Source organism: Echinops telfairi, unplaced genomic scaffold, assembly GCF_000313985.2.
Source record: "Echinops telfairi isolate 266 unplaced genomic scaffold, ASM31398v2 ScPeMD7_23;HRSCAF=83, whole genome shotgun sequence".
Lineage (NCBI taxonomy): Eukaryota > Metazoa > Chordata > Mammalia > Afrosoricida > Tenrecidae > Echinops > Echinops telfairi.
The window spans coordinates 73,857,905-73,868,858 of NW_022103920.1; positions in this window are offsets into that span (position 1 = coordinate 73,857,905).

The window sequence follows — 10,954 nt, forward strand, 5'->3', positions numbered from 1 at the left end:
GGCTCATACAACTCTTATCACAATCCATACACACATCAATTGTGTAAAGCGCATTTGTACATTCATTGCCCTCATCATTCTCCAAACATTTCCTCTCCACTTAAACCCCCGGCATTAGGTCCTCATTCCCTCTATTTTCAAACACACATGTATTGACAGGAAGCCTAACTTTGTATTTTCCATTCTTTAATATTAACACTCATAAAATATTACGTGAGCACAATTTAACGTTTTAGAACATTTTAAGGCTTTGAAATTGGAAACCATTTCCCGAGGGAAAGTTGAAACAGTATTGTCTGTGACTTCTTTTCACAATCTAGGACCCAATGAGCTAGCAGACTGCATGCTTGCCAAGCCAATCTCTCCTCTTCCTAGTGGGAAGTATTTCGGTTTTAACTTCCTTTGGAAAATCTCCCAAGCTGGAGGGGAAATAAACATACTTGAAGAATCAAGGCTCCTTTTAGAAATTCAATTTTAAAATACTTTTTTTTCCAGGGACTTTGGCTCTATTTCTTTTTAATTTTTTTCTCTCTTAATCAACATTGCATCCCTCTCTTGTCTGCTGCCCAAACCAGCATTTTCTTGGGCTCTGAGGGATTTGAAACATTTTGGCAAGCTAAAAAGATTTGAAAATGGGTGGGAGAAACTTAAAAGAGGGTAAGTGAGAAATGATGTTTCCACTTCCTAATATTCTTGGCCAGATCAGTTTTCTGTGTGGGAGGAGAAAACCCTGGAATCATTTCAAGTACTCCATGGAGACTCAGATTCGTAGGGCTGGACTCATTAAATCAACAAATACTTAGCATGTGCTGAGAGCTTTAGTGGACATAGAATGTTTTAATAGCAGTCCACACTCTTAAAAAGCTTAGACTTAGACATGGAAATAAGATACTTGTGACTTTCAATATCAATATAACGGATAAATATTACTACAAAATACGGATACTCAGCTGTCAAATGTGTATGAGGACTTAAAAATTTGGTGGAAAAATTTCATGATATTTTAATTATATTTTCCATGAACTTTTGAACGCCTCCTCATCTTGTCAAGACAGTAAGATTGGAGTCTGGAGATTGGGAGGAACGCTGTCGAGTGCGTGGTAACATGAGGGGTCTGCGCTCTATGCTCAGACTCTTCTGAGTCGGCAGGCATTGGAGAAGTTTTAGAATACCTCACAGAAGATGGATTTTCAAACTGAGTTTTATCTCTATTCTTGTGTGTATATATATATACCTCATCTTACTATTAATTATTAATACCAGATATTATTAATAAACTGTTGCTATTTGTCTGCCTACTATAGATCCAACAGTGGGGCATACACATCAGAGATATCCTCTCTAGTTCTAACAACTGTGAAAAATGACTATTGCATGATTTTACTCATGTCTATATCTTCAATAGACTGGAAGGTCCTTGAAGAGAGGGATGGATTTTATTTTATTCATCTTTGTATGCCTGCATGTCCCTATAATGCCTGGCACATGCAAAGCATCTAGTAATTATTTGCAGATTATAGATGATAAAACTAACCTTCAGAGTTTAAGTAATTTATCAGCAGTCACAGAGCCAATAAGTGGAGAAGCTGGAATTTGAACCTACTGTATACCCTCGTGTATAAGCCGAGTTTTTTCAGCACATTTTTAATGCAGTTTTTGTGGTAAAATTAGATGCCTCGGCTAATATTCAGGTTGGCTTATACTTGAGTATATATGGTAAGTGATTGCCAAGTCCAAGTACGTTTTATTGCCATACAATGTTTTTAAATGCTGACTATGATGTGAGCAGTTAACAAGCAGTGAGAAGGATTAAAGAATAAGCATGAGAACGATAAAGGAATAATTTAGAGATCTATGGTAGTTGTAGGCAAACAGGAAAGCCAAGGTAGGTGTACATTATGTAAACCTTTATATGTATGCTTCAACATTTTTCATCATATGGAAAGCCCTTGAAGGTTTCATCACGATGGAAATATGATCAGAGCAGTGTGGTAAGAAATTCATGCGTCAGCTTGGCAGAGAAGGCTCAGGGAGCAGGAAAGACTGAACACTGGAAGAAAGTACTTGGATTGCTATTAAGAGTCTTACGGGAAATTATAGATAACACAGAGATAGCCAGAGGGAGCTAGATATGTATATTAAATGGAAAATGAGAATAATGCATATGTAAGAGGTAACTGACAGGAAGAATCTTTAATCTTCCTGCCAAGTTATGAAAATTTGAGAAAGAAAAAAATCAAAGAAAGTTGTCAAGTTGCGAACCTTACAGTTCTTTTGGGAAGGCAGAATAATAATCTCAGCAGAATTTAGTTTTAAGCCTGTTACAATGGAGGCCACGGTGGCATGTCTGATGGGAAGGAAGTTCGGGGCTGGCACGCAAGTGGGAGACAAGCAGAGAGAGTTCAGTGACAAAGGTAGAGAAAGGTACTGAGCAGCAGGAGACCAGGAGAAACAAAGGGTGATCTACAGAGAAGCACCTCAAAAAATGAATTCCTGCTTTTGGGTAAAATCTTAAATCGAATTATTCCATAACAAAATGTAGAAAGTGTGGTTTACAAAGAGATAAATGAAATTTCACAAAGAAAAGACCACGTATTTCTTCTGCCTCTGTTCACCACATGTTTCTGGCCAAAGGTAGCCACTCGTTTGATCTCTATGGCCAGGATTGTTGGGAAACATTGTGCAATTGAAATCACGTATACTCATTGTGTCCTCTTTCCGGTGCTCTGCGCTATGGCCATGGGTGTGTCTCTGTGTTTGCATGTGTCTGTAGCTCCTTTATTCATGGCTAGGCAGCATTCTTCTTAATTACTGTAAACCCATTGCTGTAGGGTTGATTCCAGTTCATAGCAACCCTACGGGACAGAGTAGAACGGACCCACAGGGGTTTCCAAGGGTGGACTATTCAAAGAAGCAGTCTGCTGCCTCTTTCCCCAGTTCAAACTCGGATCTAGCATTTTGCAGCCAAACATTTTGCTTCCAAGACTCCTTTAAGTGACCAGACATCCCGCTTTTGGTGGGACAGTCCCGATTTTTAACAATTTTTCCCGCGGCCCGTGGCGTTTTTAAAAAGTCCCTATTTTGGAAAGAATGCACGACAAGCTAGGGTATACAGTTTTCGGCTGCCATGTGGCTGTTTTTCCAGGATATGAGTTTTATCAACGGTGTCCCGCTTTACCAATGTTAGAATCTGGTCATCTTAGTCTTGGAAACCCAAAGGGACAGTTCTATTCTGATCTATGGAGTCCCTGAGTCAGAATCCACTGGACAGCAGTGGGTTTTGCGTGCACGCACACAGCTTTAAAGAACAGAGGTTTCTTTTCTCACAGGTAGAAAGAGGTAGGACTTCACAGCGGGACTCTTCTTTGTTTCAGCTGTAAGAACTTGGCATTCCTAGGCGGTAGATGCATCGTCTGCCTCTACGTACGCCTTTCTCCATGTGGTGACTCCCCACTCACTGTGTTCCCCCGTGTCTGGTGTTCGTTTCATCACTCAGAAGTGATCAGGGTTAGTGCTCATCGTATTTGGATATGGCGTAATTAATATAACAAGGATAATCTTATTTCCAGCACCTGGGTTCCTTTTATTTACTATACCACAGATTGATTGTTTGACATTTGGCTTGCTCCCAGTCCTGGGGATATTTTGACTAATGCTGCAGTGAAAATGCTTGACCTGTGAATGTAACTCAGTTAGCATCTACACAGGAAAGGAAATGTTGGATCATAGTTTCAGGGTATGTCTACCTATAATAGATATTACCAAAATGTTTTCATAGTTATACCAATTTATACTTTCTCCTGAAGTGTCTGAGAGTTCTAGCTACTTTATATCCTCACCAATTCTTGATATTGTATTTAAAACTATATGTTTCCCTCTCTGAACTCTTTTAACTGAATGCTCAAATTTTTGTGTTATTTTTGACCCATGAGTTATTTAGAAATAAATCACTTAATTTCCATTAACTTGCAAGTTTTCTAGTTTTCTTTCTGTTATTGATTTTAGCTTAATCCCACTGAAGCCAGAAAACATTCTTGGTATTATTTCAATCCTTTGAAATTTGTTAAGGCTTGCTTTATGGTTTTAGCATATAATCTATTTTAGTAAATGTTCCATTACATTGGAAAAGAAAATGCATCCTGAAATTTTGAGCACAGTGTTCTATAAATGTCATTATAAATGGCAATATGAAGTAAAATAGAGCTTAAATCGTGTGCATTTTCATGAAGTTTGCTTGTTACTGAGATAAATGTGTTAAATATTTCCAATCTCATTGTGCATTTGTTTATTACTTCTGGTTAGCTCTTGGTTTCTCCCTTCATATTTGTTGGTGATTTCGTATTCGGTGCAGAGAAATGGAAACTTGTTATAACTTTACTGCTAAAAATAATTTTATAATTATTAAATATATCAAATTATCTCAACTACTATACTATTTCCTGTCTTAAATTCTACTTCTACTATTTGGTGATGCAGATCCTGTTTTGATCCATGTTTTCATGATACAATTTTTTGAAATCTTATTGATTTAATGAGGAATATAAAAAGATAAGTAAATGGAAAGATATATCATAATTTTGGCTGCAGAGAATATCATTTGGGACAAAAAACTTGGTTTTGTCCTTTGATTTGGTTTCTGAAAATAACCCAGGAAATCAAAATGTCTTTGTTTTTCTGAACTTGTAGGGCAAGAAGGGGCTGCACCGGCTTTCAGATCTGCTGAACTAATATTAGACAGGATGGTGGTGTCTAAAGCAATCAAGAATATTCCTCATAACTATACTTACTGCCATCAAATAGATTCTGGCTCATATTGACCCCTTTACAGGATTTCTGTGACTATAAATCCTTATAGGATCTAATAGCCTCATCTTTTCCTCATGAAGTAGCTGGTGGTTAGCAACCAAATGTTAGCCATAATTGTACATTATGATCTAAATTATGCATATTATTTATTGAGGGCCCAATGACTAGTTCTTCCTTGTGAAGCCTCATGGGGTAGTGAGAATGTCTTCGCATAGAAGAAAGTTTTGCCATGCCTCTGCGGGCAATAGAACTCGCAGTTCTGGGACCCCTTGCCTAATGCATCTCTCTATTTCCTGATTATAATCAATGAATAACAGTAAGTATAGGTGAGCTATTCAAATTGATTATCAAACCCACTGGAGGCAGTGAGAGCTGGTAGAGGCTGCTGTTTCCCTATTTGGCAAGGCCTGGCAGGACGCAGTTTGAACCCTGCATTGTTAGGGGAAGGGAGAAAAGTGACACGTGGGCAGCAGCTCTCAGAATAATGAAGGGGGCCAGTGGGATCTGGTCTATCTTCATATATTGGAAATTAAATTTATATCGGCTATTATTTTGACAGTGATAAACAACAACAAATGGACAATTGGAAAGAATACAATAGAATTTTTTAAAAGATCAAAGAAGATGAGAAATTTTCATTGCCAAGACACACTTGGAAGGTGCTCACCCTGGTCAATAGCACGGGCAATTCAAATGAACCAATGAGGTACGATTTTACATCTCAAGGAGTGGTCAATAAGAAAGAGAAAAAGAAACCTTGCTTCTGCCCAGGGTGTAAGGAAATAGGTTCTCTCGTGAGTTGCTGCCTGTCAGTCCGTGAGGCGATGGTTACAGCACAGAATGCTATGCAGTACACTTGAGCGGATCTCTAATACCCTAGACACCCTTCAATGAAGCAATTCCACCTCCTGCAAATCTAACTCACAGAGCTAAATAAAAGGTTAGTGTACATGATATAGGAGCGAAATATTTGTTGTGAGGGTGTTTTAAATGACAAAGAACTGGAAGAAAGAGGAATGTCCTGTTATGGGGGGATGTGCAAAGGTGGGTATATGAAGTAAGCATTATACTCCACAGGAATATAACGAATAATGTATACTAATTTATTTACAGCCTATCATATCATTACAGAGAAAAACACACACATTAGGCTATTGGGATAACTTTATAAAGGAAAAGAAAATTTTTAAGTAAAGGAAAAGGGGAAAACTATAACAAAACAATTTAAAATAATTGAGCAAAAGCCTCCCCACCAGTTTGTATACAATCTTATAAATTTATTAACTTAAAGTTATGACATTATACACACAACATAGTTATACTCAGTTGTTCAATGAGAAAGCATAAGGCTGTTTTCTGTTTGTAAGTAACTTGGGAGTCTAGTATTCAGCTTAGAGTAAAGAATTGAACACACAGATTACTTTCTCATTCAATCCTCAGGTATTTACATTAATAATTATTTTATTATTTATAGCATTTTTTAACAGTCCCATTGGCAAGTAATTTACACATGATATAATTCAACAGTTTTATTATTCACTCATAACACAGAGAATTGTATAATCCCCCCATACCAACTTTAGAGCATCCCCCACCCCATGGTTAAATCGGCCCCAAGAGGATTCATGCAATTACAATCTGTTCTAGTACTCCCTCCCCCTAGTAATTATTTTTGAGAACATATATTTTCCGAATAGGCCATTGATTAGGGTTATGTTTACCTCTTATAGTTCATTCCCTGGTGCTTTGAGTTGGAGACTGCACTCAAGGATTATCCATTAAGTGAGCCGTTTAAAATGGCTAGCTCTAATAGAGTTCTTGCCAATGTTAGTGAAGGTGAGGACTGAAAGCCATCCAACTAGAGGCATCCTGGTTAAAGAGCATGTGGTTTAGGCTTGAGCGTCAGGGGAGGTCTTCTTCCTCCTTCTACAAGAAATCTAAAACGTAGACCACAAACTCCTTGGAGGGGTGAGTTAACAACACTCTACAGGCAGAGCAGACTCCAGTCTGGCCTTCTAGCTACTTGTACTGACCGTATTCACAAGATAGTCTTACAACTTCTTGAGAGTGGATGGAGGATGAAAGACGTGCTTCTCCTCAACTTCAGGAAGAATTCTGCCCAGACCTGCTCATCACATAGCAATGAAAACAATAGAGGAAGGAGGCTGCACTTCATTAAAGTGTAAGAAGAGAAAGAGGAAGTGCCTGCCCTCATCTTTGACTATTGCAAGCCTCCAACACAAACATATGGACCGTGGACATCAAGCTCTGGATATTCACATGAGTCATTTATTCTTTTTCTCTGGAGATACATCAATGAGCATCAAAGAGACTTTCTGTCTGACCCTCCTCAAAGTGAGGATCAAGCTGACTTTTCTAGCTGCCCCCTGCTCCTGAAAAACAGTCCCTGGCACTGCTGGTAACAGTGCCCTCAGTATTTCATAAGAATGATATTCAGGCAATGTTCACAGATAGAAAGGAAAATTAATTTTTACCTCTTCTCTCATCATTTCTCACCTACAATGTGTGATTTTAATTTTGCTAAATGACTGAGCAAGATGTTTGACAAACTGCTCTGAAAAAGAGCCAACAGCGCTAACTGGAAGGTTGCCTTTGATCATTCTGTTGACATACAGTCCTTCTCATTCCTGTTGAATAAATGGTAATTAGATAAGGTGGTTTTACTGTAATAGTTCATGTCAACAAGTTGGAACCAGTTGAAAAGTAATTTGGGTTGTTGTTTGCTTGGGAAGCTGGGTAGAGAGGGTGAGGGATTGTGTCTTAACAACGTTCAAAGATCTCCCACGTGTGTACTAAGTACATGCATGAGGATATAGACCGGCACATGATGGCAATGACACTCGAACCCTTTCAGGTTTACTTGAATGTTCTTTTGTTTTCTGAATGTTGGTATGCAAATACCATCAATACTTAATACATATTACCCCAGCCCACTGTCTTCATCTCCGAGGACTGACAAATTAATAACCCCCCAAAAATGATACTACTGAGGAATTGATGCATCATGCAATCTACTGGTCCTGTGTGTGGAAGGGAAAAAAGGAATGCTCATTGGCAGTCTGTGCATTTGTTTGAGCCTGCCATTGTGCGCCAAAGGAGCCTTGCAGGGGCCCCAGTGGAGCCCTTTCATGAGCAGTTCCTTGGGCTTCTAGGGAAAGGTTGGTGTTTTGCACCCAGCCTGTTGCTTTGTAGGAGAAAGACCAGGTGATTCGCTCCCATAAAGACGAGGACCCAGAAAAACACAAGGCATTTCTGCTTTGTCTCGTGGGACCGCTATGAGTTGTTGGAACTGACAGGACCTAACAACAACTGTGTTTGTACCTAGGATTCCCTGCCAGCTTCCCCCGCCTCCCTCCCCCGCGCCAATTCTCTCCTTTCCATACTTCCCTTCATCGTCTAGGTCAGATCCTTACCCTCCTTGCTTAGATCATCACATTACTTCCCTTACTGGTTTCTTAGGAGTTTTCTCCTTTTTGCCATTTCCACCGCCCTCTCAACTACTTATTGCGTGATGCCAGGCTGCCCATGAAGACTCCTTCATGGTTGAATGTTGAATTATACCTCAGAATGCTTCTTAGCGGCAAGGATGGGGAGAGTTCCTCTTGTATACTTTGGCCATGTTATCAGAAGAGACCAGTCCTTGGAGAAGGACGTTATGCTTGATAAAGTAGAGGTTACAGTGAAAAAGAGGAAGGCCCAGAAAAGGTGGATTGGCACAGTGTCCTCAACAACGGGCTCAAGCATAAGAACAATTGTGAGGCTAGCTCAGGACCAGGCGCTGTTTTCTTACACCGCACATCGGGTCACTGTGAATTGGAATCACAGCAATGGTATCGAAGCCCAACACTTCGAAAGATGCTTCTGAGCCCCCAATCTGAGTTTCTAAGGACTATGCCTTATCGTCCACTATTAGGGATAAGTCTTACCATCGTTTCATCCTGAAATCTTAATGGCAAACACCAGTCAATTGTGTTTTATCAATTTCCTTCATATTTCTCCCCCCGCCACTCCTACTTCACTTACTTTGTTCCAGACCCTCAATATTTCTTATTTGGAATTGTGATGAACAATCATTTGCTTCCAGTTTCCCTATCCCATTCCATTTTACCCACCTCTGTGAGTAGAAGACACAAAGGTAACCTAGTTACTGCCTTCAAACAACTACAAACAAATTACTCACCATAATAAAAATATCCTGCGGTGGTTCTCAGTAGCTTCCTGATGGAATAAACTTTTTCTTCGCATGATATCTATAGTACTTGATGCTCTGCTTCTGTTTTACTCTCTGGTCTCAACTAATCCAGCGAAGAGTTTCATAAGACCTTGCCTCCACTTCTACATAATGGTTTTCACCCTGGCTAGAACCCTAGCCTTTGTTTCTCCCTGCAATTACTTTGTTCCCTAATTCTTAGCTTTCTATTTTTTGTTTGTTTTGTTTTGTTACTTTCCACAGTCTCCGCCCTGAAACCTTTCCTAAGAATGTTTATCCTCAGCTTCACACACAGGATAGATCAAAAGCATTTTCCCTGTGTTCTCACAGAGCTGGTGCTTAGCTTTTTGTAGTGCTCAGCACGCTCGAATTTTTCTTTCTTTCTGTGTTAGTCCAGGTTGACAAGAGAAACAAATTCATAGACACTCATATGTATATCAGAAAGAGCTTTCTATAAAAGGGCAATTATATATTGAGAAAAACACCCCAGCCCAATACAGATCAAGTCCATAAGTCTGATATTAGCCTATATGTCCAATACCAGTCTATAAATTCTTCTAAAGACTCATGCAGCACATGCAATGATGTTGAATGCAGTAAGATCACGGGCCACTGGGTGGGAAGTCTTGTGGATCCAGTGGAGGTAGAAGCATCTCAGCACTGGCGTGGGTCACCATGTCACTCCTCCAGCATCAGGGCTCTGGCTCCATCAGTGTAGCTCCATGTGGATTGTCAACAGGAGTGTCTCCCACGGAGAGTGTGTCCCGCCTCCAGACATGCACACACAGTGTCATTATTGGCTATGACTTGATTGACAGGCTAGACTTTATCCCTTCACTCAAGTTGACAGGAGATTATGGAACTGCCATACTTTATTTTTCTTTTTAGACTTTTTATTGTGAATTAGGTGCAGATTTACAGAGCATCGATCTTACATTCAAGAATTCATATACATTTTGTTTCAACACATCCTTTGCAACCCTCTCCATGTACAGCCCTTATTTTTTTCTCCCTGCCCTTCCTGGTGCTGTTCCTCTGCCTTGCCTAACCCTCTGAGCTTTGTCCTTAGGAAAATGCTGCCCACTTGATATGAAATGGTGATTATCTCGCCACAGGGGTGAGTTCAGTTCCAGACCTGCAGGGTGACAAAGGGCCGTCGTCTTTGGGTTCCAGCAGTCTCAATAGGACCAGTAAATGGTGTCTCTCTTATGAGTTCGATGTTTGTTACACAACTTTCCCCATTCTACCCAGAACCTTCAAATAGGATTCTTCTCCAGCAGCTGGTTGTGGTAGCCAGCCCGGTTAGTTCTTTTAGCCTCAGGGTTGGGGAGACTGACGTTTGGGTGATCCATTCGTCTGTTGGATTCATGGTTTCCATGTATCTCAATTTTCATCACTTTTCTTATTTCTGGGAGGGGCAAGTCCCATAAGTGGTCCTGCAATGGCTTCTCACAAACTTTTAAGACCGCAGTTGCTTCAGTACCTTATTTTATTTGTCTGTTTTTGAAAGGATCACGTTTTGCTAATTATCTTTCTAGCAGCAATCACCCAGCATAAACAGACCCAGCTCCAACAAATGTCCCTTTCTTAGACTCTCTCAAAGACTCCTCATAGGGCTCTATTCTATAACTGATGTTGCTTTCTTATTTTATTATTATTATTTGGCGGTTAGGAAAATATCTAGTTGAGGATTGAGAAGTCCAACCATACTGTTTCTCAATATTAGGGTGCATCATAAATTAATTTCACATAGAAATATATGTTATTTAATTTCAAAGTAGTATTTTGATTGCAAAGTAAATAGAGATGCCTCTTTTCAAGTAATGTTGAATTTCTTTAAATTTTTTACTTTTAAAATTTAAAAGAAAAACAAGGGTGGTTGCAATGGATGTGTTGAAACAAAATGTTTTTTTTTTT